We start from the raw sequence: 12365 nt of genomic DNA, 5'->3' as shown, positions 1-12365 counted from the left end.
TCCTCAGTGGGGATATCTTGGAATCCACATTTAGCATGCTTTCATTTTTCTGTGTATTAAGGACACAGGGAGATAATTTCTGGATTTAAGGCATCCTTTGATCAGTGGTTGAAAACTGGAAGCCATGGGCAGCTTTGACTTGCAGATATATTTGTTATATTAGGAAATATCACATAAATATTTGATTTCTTCCTTCTCTTAAAAAATTAGAAGTTCTAACATCACTAGGTCTGTATATTTTTGACTTAGTGTGAGGATTTTTTTTCCTCTTTAGTTGGACAGAGCCTATGCACTGCTGTTGGCTCAAGTCTATCATTCCCTATTGTCTTACATCCTAGCCAGCCTTGTTCGGATATCTTATACACATGGCCCTTATAATCGTTTAATACAGTGACTCTGTGATCTACATTCAAGTGGATAATTAAAAAGAAAAAACTCTGCTGATGCAGAGTTTCTCTGTGTCTCAAATAATGCTACACTAAGACTTAATTTCATGCACAACCTCTGAAAGGCCTTAGGAAGTGAGAATTTAAGGTTTGGAGCAGGGAGTGTGGTCAAGATATATGGGGCAAACAGTCATTTTCAGTCTTGTAGCTAGCATGGGCTTGATTTAGCCTGTTAAACATGGATAGCAGGAAACAGAATAGAAATCTCTTCATTTCTTTCCAAATCTAGCATTTCTATAGCAATTGTCACCATGGTATCTTGATGTGTTTTGACAGAAGAAATTTCACTTTTTGAAAAATGTGGTAATGAGGGAAAGAGAAACTCCTTCTATGCTTAAACTCCAGAGGCATTTCCTTAATAAAGAGCTCAGAAATATGTGTATATAGAACAGAAGTTCCAACATGATCTGACCCAACTAAGGGCTGTTGGGGTTTCTTAATGATGAGGCTGTCTATATCCAACTGAAAGAACCCTTGAATGCAGGGGCTGGAAGGTAAATCAAGTCCATAATACTACTTGTGTAGCTGTTTTCAGCATTCAGGCATTTGTCCATATTAATCTCGTTGAATCCTCACAACAACCCTGTAAAGTGAGTATTGAAATTATCATTCCCATTTTGTAGAGACAAAACTAGACTCACTGAAGATCAGTGACTTGTGTCAGGTCACAGAGAAATTATGCTCAAAGAGGTCTTCAAGACCAAGTCCCTTGGACTTTCACCATACCAGTGTTTTCTGAGTTTTCCTATTCAGATTTCTGTGGAGCATGAGGATGCCATTTACGTAGACTATCAGATGAGTGGCATCCCCTGAGTTGTGTAGTGTGGGTGATTCTGGGCCCTGCAACCTTGTCAGAAAATGTTTGCATGTAGGGTATGCCGGAGGCATAAATAAAACATGCAACAAGCTTTGCACAATTCATGATGGCCTGGTTGTGAATCTTCTTTTTCTTAGACCCATTAAAGTTTGTTCAAAATCAGGTGAATGAGATGGTACAGAAATGAACTTGAATCTTGTAGGACTGAGTGATCATGTCCCCCTAATATTCATATGTGAAGCCCTTCCCCTGGATGTAATGATATTTGGAGAAGTCTTTGAGAAGTAATGAGAGTTAGATTAGGTTGTGAAGGTGAAGTCCTTGTGGTTGTACTATTAGTGGGTGGCAGAAGAGAAAAATCTCTCTCTCTGCACATGCACTGAGGAAAGGCCATGTGAGGATGCAGCAGGAAGCTGGCCATCTATAAGCTAGGAAGAGGACCCTCATCAGGAACCATAGGTGCCAGCATCTTGATTTTGGACTTCTGTTTTTAAAAAACCTCTAACTTAAGAGTGCAGTGTTTCTTTTTACCTGATGGCTTGTGTTTCATAGTAGCTTTTAAAGACTGCTCGTGCAACTTAGCTGCATGCTGTATTCTAGTTATGGAAAAAAAAAGTAAATCTTACTTCAATTTTTGCCAGTTGTTTCTGTGTTAAAAAAAAAAGATCACACTTCTGCTGGGCAGGATTTAGAGGTTTATTATCAGTCTATGTGTAAAGTTCAAAGCAAACTCAATTTTGCTTAAGGGAACATTGTAAAGTAAAAATTTTTGGTATTTCATGTCTCATATGATCCATTTCAAACCATAGAAAATTACACCTTTGTGTGTCACGGTTTCAAGAGACAAACAAATCTGAACAACTAAAACATCTTTAAAATGAAACAAGTTTAAAAAGTTTCAAATAAAACTTGAATTTTCTGTATATACTCCTGTCAAATGAAGTAATTTCCTGTACACCTCTTCTCTTGCAAACTGGTCTTATATTTCCTTTCATTTGACCTAGATCTGCTATGAGACCTAGAGTAGGATCGGGACAACTTGTGATTTCTCTCCCAAGACAGTGGTCTCTCTCTTCTCCTGTTTCTAGAAAGGAACCTGCTCTGGCTGTGAGAGAAGCTTCTCCTTCTTGGAGATCTGCAGCAAAGTGGCAGACTCCTTCTACGATAATCATCTCGAGGGTGAGGCCCCCAAGAGGCAGGTGGGCCACGATTTCTACTTCTTTTTTGTTTTCACCATTTGACAGTTCCACTCCTTTTATTTTATTTTATTTATTTTATTTTATTTTATTTTATTTTTGAGATCGAGTCTTAGTCTATCACCCAGGCTGGACTGCAATGATGCCTTATCTTCTCACTGTAACCTCCACCTCCCCAGTTCAAGCGATTCTTGTGCCTCAGCCTCCCAAGTAGCTGGGATTACAGGTGCCTGCCACCACATCTAGTGAGATATATATATATATATATATATATATATATTTTTTTTTTTTTAATAGAGACAGAGTTTCACCATGTTGGCCAGGCTGGTCTCGAACCCCTGGCCTCAAGTGATCTGCCCACCTTGCCTCCTACAGTGTTGGGATTCCAGGCGTGAGCCACTGTGCCATGCCAGTTCCACTCCTACATGGTAGTCACAGAGTGTTCTTCCACTGAGCTCTCAGATAGCATCAGCTGCATCTCAGGGCTCTCCAAAATTCAAGAAAATCAACCCACACACTTCGGAGTGGTCCATAGTAGCCTAAAGCCTGTTCCAATTTGGTCTTTTTGCCATTGTTTCGAAGATTACCTACATAAACTTCACTGTCCAATGGACAGGAATCATGATGTATTTCCAGATCTAGGGAAGGGGTTCCCACAGCCTGGGTGCCTACCAGTACTTGTCCATGGCCTGTTAGGAACTGGGCAGCACAGCAGGAGGTGAGTGGCCATCAAGCAAGCAAGCATTACCACCTGAGCTCCACTTCCTGTCAGATCAGCCACAGTGTTAGATTCTCATAGGAGTACCAACCTTATTGTGAATTGAGCATGCAAGGGATCCAAGTTGTGGGCTACTTACGAAACTCTAACTAATGCCTGATAATCCAAGGTGAAAGAGTTTCATCCATGAAACCATCCCCCACCCACCCCTGTGAATGACTATCTTCCATGAAACTGCTCCCCGGTGCCAAAAAGGTTGGTGACTGTTGATTTACTGTAAAAATGTGCAGGCTCAAATCCACACCCTCCGATTCGTCTTCCCACTTCCCTCTACCCCAGCACCCACTGATGCTGTCACTCAGCCAGCAATCCATGAAATGGCAGCGACTTTCCAATTTATATGATTCATCCTGAGTTTCTCTATTAAGACTTTTGCAAGCACTTATTGGGAGTTTTAATATTTAATCTAAAATCATGGAATATTTGGTTTAAAATTACAAATTTATACAAATAGCCTTGTTGGGACTGTTGTGTAGTTGTAGAATCATTTTTATTAATTCAACAAGTTATTTCTTTCTGAAACTCCATGTGTGTATTAGAGTGATTATTAATTATTTAATAAGTGTATGAAGAGCATGAAAATGGTAATAAGAGCCAAAACTTACTGGGGGCCAGGCGCTATTCTAAGTGCTTTAAATGAGTTAATGTAATCCTCTCAACAACCCTGTAGAGATAAGAGCCATTATGATTACCACTTAACCGAAGGGATAACTGAGACATAATACTTGTCCAAGGTCACACAGCTAGAAAGAAGTTTTAATAATGTAACCTTGAATTTAACTACTACTGTAGAGTATGTGACCTAAGTTGTATTTGTTTGGAGGACAGAGCATTCGGTGATCTTCTAAGCTCTCTTTTACTCAGCATACCCTATTTGACCTATCACATCTAAATTGTAATCTCTCAAAACAATTTAATTAATACATTTAATATGTACATTTTATAAACATGAAATTTTTAAACATGAACTTTTTTAAAAAATTAAAATTAAATATTTTCATGCTTCCTAACCTCTCATAGTGAGTATTTATTTCAATTACAACTTAAGGCAACAGGCCATAAAAGACCTTGTAATATCTGGGACTATGTCATAGCAGAAGTTACAGATATGTTTAAATCTTGATACAATTGTTGCAGATATCTCAAAATATAATTTACAATCATGGGGTCTGATGCAGTGGCTCACGTCTGTAACCCCAGCATTCTGGGAGGCTGAGGCAGGCATATCACTTGAAGTCAGGAGTTCAAGACCAGCCTGGTCAACAAGACGAAACCCCCCCTCTACTAAAAATCCAAAAATTACCTGGGCATGGTGGCAGGCACCTGTAGTTCCAGCTACTTGGGAGGCTGAGTGGGAGAAGTGCTTGAACCCAGAGGCTGAGGTTGCAGTGAGCTGAGGTCACTCCACTGCACTCCAGTCTGGACAACAGAGTGAGACTCTGTCTCAAAAAAAAAATTACAATCATGGAAACTTCAAAATTATATTAATTATGGAGTTCACCACTATATCTTGTTATTTACTGTGCTAATAAACATTTCCACATTACATTACAAATTTGTTTTTTGTATGCAGAATTTTGATCACTGGATTTTAATATAATTGTTTCCTTTAAGATCTTGTGTGTTTTATTTTATGTATTTAAAACTTTTTTCTGAGAAGAAATTCATAGGCTTCACTGCAGTGTCAAAGGGGCTCATGAGAGAAGGTAAGAAAGGAGTAATATTTACTTGATCCATTGAGTCATCTATCTTTCCATCTATCCACACATCTGTTCCATTCAATTAATCTGAATAAATATTTCTTGACTGCTTGTTATGTGTTGGGCTCAGTGTCAGATATTACAAGTGTAGAGTTCATGTTCTTACAGACCCACTAATCTTCATTTGACCTCAAAGTTCAGAAAATCTGCCAAAAGTTTTCAGAATGTACTAGAATCTTCACATTTGAGATGGCTTTGTTCTACATGTATTATGTATTATATTCCATGAATGCAATGTGGTCCTTTATTGCTAGCCTGGTTTTTCATGTCAACTACAGATGAGGTAGCAGATTTGTGCCTGGACTCTATTTGTCAATGGCAAATAGAGAGTCTAAGTTGGGTTCACCTCACTCCCAGGATACAAAAACAAATAATACAGTCCTGTTTATAATTCAATTAGACAAGGAAACATTAGGAGGTTTTCTTATAAATACTCTCTAAAAGTAAGTGTGATTTTCAGTTCTGATCATGACAGAGAAGCTAGTATTGGGCCAAATCTCCTGCTGAAATAAAAAAGTGGAACAACCTGTATAAAACAACTGTTAAAAGGCATTGGCAAGCCGTGAGTGCAGATAGGACTTTAGGAGCTATGATTCTTTTCTCTTTTTTTTTTTTTTTTTTTGAGACAGAGTCTCGCTCTGTTGCCCAGGCTGGAGAGCAATGGTGTGATCTCGGCTTACTGCAACCTCCGCCTCCCGGGTTCAAGTGACTCTTGTGCCTCAGCCTTCCAAGTAGCTGGGATTACAGGTGCCTTCCACCACGCCTGGCTAATTTTTTGTATTTTTAGTAGAGACAGGATTTCGCCATGTTGGCCAGGCTGGTTTCAAACTCCTGACCTCAGGTGATCCACCCACCTCAGCCTCCCAAAGTGCTGGGATTACAGGTATGAGCCCCTGCGCCTGGCACTAAAAGCTATGATTCTTGAGGGAAGAGCTAGGATGGGAATGGGGCAGTTGGGGAATAAAGATTACTTTTACTGGGCTAAGAAGATAGAGCTCAGGCTTCGGTAGTTGCCCGAGAGTATCGGACTTGAAGGACAAAGTTCCAGAGGAGGAAGACACTTCAGAAAAAGAGCCCAAAAAGTATGCATGCAATTTCCTCTCAAAATTAGGCAGAATTCTAAGCAGGGCATGTGTGGGATGAGACTCTAAGAAAACGGGCAGAAAACAGCATCTCGGTGACTTAGGAGCTCAGCAAAAATTTCATAAACAGGACACAAAAAACACTAACCATACAAGATAAAGATAAGTTGGATAACATTAAAATTAAGAACTTATGTTCTGATTACAAGTTCATGAAAATATTTTTCTTCTAGCAGCTTTGTTTCTTTACTGCTCAGGTTTAAATCTACAATTCTGGGCCAGGCACAATGGTTCATGCCTGTAATCTCAGAACTTTGGGAATCTGAGGTGGAATGATGGCTTCAGCCCAGGAGTTTGAGACCAGCCCGGGCAATATACTAAGACCCTGTCTCAACCAAAAAAAAAAAAAAAGAAAGGAAAAAAAATTATCCAGGTGTGGTGGCACACACCTGTGGTCCTAGCTATTCAGGAGGCTGAGGTAGAAGAGTTTCTTTAGCCCAGGAGGTTGAGTCTGCAGTGAGCCATCGTCACATCCCGGCACTCCAGCCTAGGTAACAGAGCAAGACCTTCTCTTAAGTAAATAAAAATAAAATAAAAACAAACTGGCCAGCCGTGGTGGCTCACGCCTCTGATCCCAGCACTTTGGGAGGCTGAGGCGGGCAGATCACCTGAGGTCAGGAGTTCAAGAGCAGCCTGGTCAACATGTGAAACCCTGTCTCTACTAAAAATACAAAAAAATTAGCTGGGCATGGTGGCAGACACTTATAATCCCAGCTACTCATGAGGCTGAGGCAGGAGAATCACTTGAACCTGGGAGGCAGAGGTTGCAGTGAGCTGAGATCGTGCTATTTCATTCCAGCCTGGGCAATGAGAATGGAACTTCGTCTCAAAAAATCCCCAAGAAACTATGATTCTGGTTATGTTTTCTTCTATAGTTCTAAAAATGTTTCTGTACAGAAAATAGAACAATGCAATGTGGTATTTGAATATGGGTGCCTTTACCCACTATTCAAAGTCAGGTAATGTTTAGCAGGTTCAGTTCAATTCCTAACCTGCTGCCACCTCAAATTTTAAAGTCTGGGAGTGGGGTTCCCCTCCACCATTCTAATGGCATCTGTGGCCACATTGGGTGAGGATGGAGGGCTGGTCAAGGCAGAAGAGTGTCAAGCAAATGTGTTTTGTGAATCAGATGGCATGGTGTCCTTCGGATGATCAATTGTCAGGAGGTGGCGGCTGCAAGCCAACAAAGTGAGGTCCTTAACAGACGTCAAAGGGAGGAAAAATGTAGTGGTAAAATACATCCCAACTGAACTGATTCTTAACAAAGATGTTAATGCTGAAACGGATAGTGAGTGAGGTTGTCATGATGATTATGATAGTAATGACCAGTATGTGGCTATTTATCTTTTGCCATAAGAAAAAAATATTGATTGCATTGCTAGCATAAAACATTTTCAGTAGTTAAATTTTTATTTAACTGCCAGAATAAAACATTTGAAGCTGCTTAAACCTTAATTATGATTTGTTAGAAGTATTTTTTCTTATTATTCTACAAGTAATTTCACCTTCCTCAGAATGAAAATAGCAATACCAACGCTTTTTTTCCCTTCCGTTCTTGAATCAAGAAATGAAATAAATTAATCCTTCAAGTCTAGCCATGACATTGTTTTATAAATATTATGAATTAAATTATATTGTATACTTATTGGTTAATTGAACAGCTCCTACTATATATATGTATATATTTTCAAATGATGTCATCACATTTCCAGGTGATTTTTAAATAACCCCAACTAATTTGGATTAATATAAAAAGTCTTGATGGTAAAAAAAAGACAACTGCAAACTATTGCCATCAAGTGAGATTTGAGGCAGGGTAAGGTGAAATTTACATCTCAAAAATTCCAAATGTATTTGAAACTCTATTAATTTGGTATATGACAATTGATTATGATTGTCTAGGAAGTGTTAATGTATTGGTTTATTTCACAGTTTGGCACAGGAGAGTTATTCATGTATAGCTTTTCTCCGGCTTTTTGTATCCCAAGTAAATCCTCACTGAGTCAATCATAAATGCCATATGCATATTTATTAAAATCCAAAGACAACATCTTTAGTGTTCTTATTAATTCTTCAAACACTAAATTTCCTTTTGTGTTGAACAGTGCGTATTCCCAAATGAAAGAAAAATCTCAGCTGTGGTTTTACAGCTGGATCCACACTTCTAATCAGAGGAGAAAAGGGCCTGATCTCACAACCTATTTATATAGTTTTTAAACTTTCTAAGAAAAATGAAGCTCCACTGTAATTAATGCCTAATGGTATAAACACCCTGCTTTAATGGTTGCCTAGTAACTATATACTGCAGGCTTGTGAGGTTGCTAAAGACGCTGAATAAAGAGAAATATTCAGGTCCATTTCCAATTCAGGTGGATAAGGGGCAAGAGCGGAACATATTTTTTTGTTGTTGTTATAATTATTTTTCCGTAACGGTTTTGTACTAAAACATCTTTCTGCACTAAAATTTACTATTGTAAATGACTTCTGCAGATAAGAGTCCAAACCAACAAGTAATGATTTAAAATGTGAAAACCATGCAAGAGAATGGAACCAACACTACCTCATTGTTTGGTCTTAGCTGGTTTCTGTTCTTTGAGTGACTGTACTGGGGGATGATTTTCTTAATGTGGCTCTAACCTTGCAGTCAAATCTTATATTTGGACATTATTTCAGCAATTGAATGAACAAATACAGTTCCCAGTTAAAGGTAGTATTAAAAGGGCCTGGGAGTGATTGTGATAATTATTTATGTTTCGCTTTGGCTTGCTTCCTACATAGCAGATTTAATTCCCTAATTATGTTTTGCTTTAGCTTAGGTAAAATTAGCTTTCATTCCTTTGGCACACACCAACTGCAGTTGGTGGAGGAGGCCTTCCAAAACCATAGATTGTTGACAAGAGTGGCTAACTATATTAGAATTAAATTTACTGAGTAAAATCCACAAAAAGCTTGAGGCACATGTAGATAATGACAACCTGACTATGAGGGAATGTAGTCAGGTCATAGGAAGACTCGTTTCTGGCAATGGACACTCAGAGCTCATCTGCGGAGTTCCTGATGTCAAGATTTGGGGCTTCCTAGGTTGGCCACCGTGCTGCAGACAGGGACAAGCATGGTCTACAATATTTAAATTGTGTACCTATAGGCTTGCGGATACAGTCAGAAATGATTTGCTACTCAGTAATTTTGTCATTTGGCAATACTAAGACATGATGACATATGGTTTGCTCTTTGGAATTAACATAAATGTTGTCATTTGACTGAAATAAAGAATTCTCTTACTCCATGACAGAAACCGTTTTAGACTCTGTGTATATTACTTTATCTTTTCACATGGAAGGAAGCGTCCTGTTTTATTATTATGTCTAACTCTCTGGGTTTTTGGTTTAGTGGGCTGGAGGATGTGGTTGACGAAGCCAAGGACATGGTTTAATCAGAAAACCACTTGGCACCCAAACATCTGTCTGCATTTGTACCTTCAAGAACTCATTTCCCTTGTCATTTCACCCTTAGAGAGTGTACTATAGCTCAGCACAAATACTTCTATTCCAGGGTTCGGAAAATAATTACCCTCAAATTCTTTAGTCAGTGGGTCATCAGCATCATTATTATGATCCAAAAAAAGGATGTAGATAATAGTTTTCTCTATTTGCAATATATTCAGTATTACTCCTTCCATTTTAATGCCAAAGGAAGTTACTGATTAAGACTCATGATTCATTTTTGTTGTAGGGATTTATTTTCCTCTCGTTTATACTTCTGTCACTCTCCTTTTTTACCCTGCCTTTCAGTAATTTTCACTGTTGCCCTGGGATATCTTTTATTATTATTATTATTATTAAGCTGTTTAATGAGGCTTCAAAATATTTAATTTCTGGAGCCATCAAGTCACTACCCTTTCAGATCTATTTGCTTTGACTGTAATAGAGCCTGCCTTTGTGCAAAGAAAGTCTTAGAAAGAGTTAATTTGCAATAGTAGCAGAGGCTAATTCTCAAGAGGGAATTTAAACATGCAAGTGTCCTCCTGGTGGAGAAGCAGCCCCAGGCCAGGCTACTGGTGAGGAAGTTAACTCCTAGTGTGCCCCTTCTGTGCAGTAGGTGAGATCCTCAGCCAACCTTCAACAGTGCTGGTTTTAAGGTGGAAACAGAAGGCTGTCAATTCTCCTTCCAAGGTCCTGGATTTTGGAGGTTAGAGAATGTGGTGTCCTGTGATTTTTATCACTGTTTTTTATTTGTATTTTTTCCATTTCACAAAAACAAAAAAGGATGGGTAGGGGGGTGGTTGCGGGGGGCGGGGGACAGGGACTGATTTCCTTGTGACATGATCCTGCTTTAATTGTATTTAGGTGAATACAAGCTATTTTTTTCCCAACATTTTTTTTTAATTGGGCTGCATGTACAAAAGGGATTTGCTTCCCAGAGATAGTGTCATTTCATATTTCTCTTAACCGTGAGTAAAAATGTATTGCTATTTTTTTTTTCCAGAAGTTTGCCAGTTAATTGCTTGGGGAGTATTCAACATCAGAATCAAGAAAATTGATTGCCTTGCAATGTGTGAAAACGCGTTTTGAAAAGAACAAGGAATGCTCTTGGACTTTACATTTTTACTATCAGTTTGGCATCTAACTTTTACCATCCAATGCTTTTATTTCATCTTAAAGAAATCTAGTTATTCTAATATTGAGTAGTTTTAGAGAGTATACTTAATAAAGGAAAGTTGTATAATGAATAGGAATGGATATTAAAGGGATATGTGAGGAAGTAACTATCAGAGTCAATAAAAATAAATGAATAAATAAGTACCTGTACTCACAGGATAACCTGGAGATGATTTCTAAGTCTCTGACTTTTAGCCCCAGAGTTCTAGGTAAAGTTCTTTCTTGACCTCTCTTCTGGGAGGGAACTTTTCACAGTTTATTAATCAATCCCTTTTAGGGTCTTTGCAGAAAAGATTTTCTCTGCCCTGGTTTGTGTCATATTTGGGTCTACTTTGGAAAGTGGAGCAATTAAAGAGTCAAAATCTGTCATTAGGAGCCTGCCGAAAAAAAAAGAAAGAAAAAAGAAAGAGAAAGAAAGAAAGAAAGAAAGAAGAAAGAGAGAGAGAGAAAGAAAAAAACAAGCTTTGATCTGTAACCCTTGGACTGAACATTCCAGTCATTCATCTTCCAAAATTTCAAGTGCAGGATTTGGTTGTGGTTTGAGTTTACGTCTTTGAGACACAGCTTGAATGTCTCGATTTGATTTTATGCATTCGACACATTTTTAGGGATCTGGTGATTTCACAAGGGCTGTACCATATGGTCTTGGTGAGGTGATAGATTTTCACATTCTGGAAATTGGCAGCAAAGGGTAGGAACCGAATTAGATGTGGGAAGGGAAAATTAAGAGTTTGGGCCTAATTCACTCATCTCACGAAAAATCTTCTGAGACGTGTAATTCCCATAAAATCTATTTTTACAAAGGTGGCTTTTGTTTGGTTGTTTTTGGTGTATATGTGCACGTGTCCTCACACTAGGGAGTAATTTTTAAAAATTGTCTCAGAAGTAGAGGGCATGACATTTAGCTTTTAAAGCTATGACATTTAACACTTCTTGGTTAGTCCTTCAGGAGAGACTTCAGACTTGGGGGGTCATAGGATATAAAACAGCCCACTACACGTTCCCCGAAAAGGAGATTGTATAGAAAGTTAGGAGCTGAGGGGCTGGTGCCTCGTACTAAAAGAAAACAGGACAGACAAATCGTTTTCATCTGAGAATTGTTTTTGGAGAAGGACTAGAGTCAACGATAGAATAAATCAGAGCCAGGTGTGTATATATATTGGGAGGGTAAAAATACCCTGGCGGCAATGAAATTTAAGAAACAGCAATCTAAGAAGAAAGGGGTGCCCTATGTGATTCCTTGCGGTGGGATAGAGGGAGCTGAAGTGTAGGATTTTCCCTGATGTTTCACAGAATTCAGATTCAGGAGGCCTGACATTTAATCCGGTCTGTGCACGGATTTCTCCGGCTTGGTGGGGGTTCTGCGGAATGCATTGCTCCTCGGGCGCTTTCTCCCTTCACCTCTTCCGTGGTCTTTGATCCCCAGTCCGCGCGCAGGGCCGCAGCGGAGCCAGGTCGTGCGCCCATTTCTCGCACCGCCACGAGCCAGCGGCTGGCCCAGCCGGGCGCGGGGCGCGGGGCGGGACCGAGGCGGGGCGCTGCGGCGCGCAGCGGGTTAAGCGGCGAGG

The 12365-nt window shown here is 39.3% G+C and overlaps 1 pseudogene across 1 annotated transcript; it reads right to left on the bottom strand.

Moving 5' to 3' along the window:
- Positions 1-1947: 1947 nt before the first annotated feature.
- On the bottom strand, positions 1948-12264 carry LOC112621675 (annotated as a pseudogene). The gene is made up of 3 exons (XR_003118760.1): positions 12114-12264; positions 2865-3097; positions 1948-2512 (listed from the first exon to the last, which is right to left on the bottom strand). The product of XR_003118760.1 is annotated as a serine/arginine-rich splicing factor 3 pseudogene (transcript).
- Positions 12265-12365: the final 101 nt, after the last annotated feature.

Source organism: Theropithecus gelada, chromosome 3, assembly GCF_003255815.1.
Source record: "Theropithecus gelada isolate Dixy chromosome 3, Tgel_1.0, whole genome shotgun sequence".
Classification (NCBI taxonomy): Eukaryota; Metazoa; Chordata; class Mammalia; order Primates; family Cercopithecidae; genus Theropithecus; species Theropithecus gelada.
The sequence above is the reverse complement of the archived record's forward strand: the minus strand, read 5'-3'. Positions and strand labels throughout refer to the sequence as shown.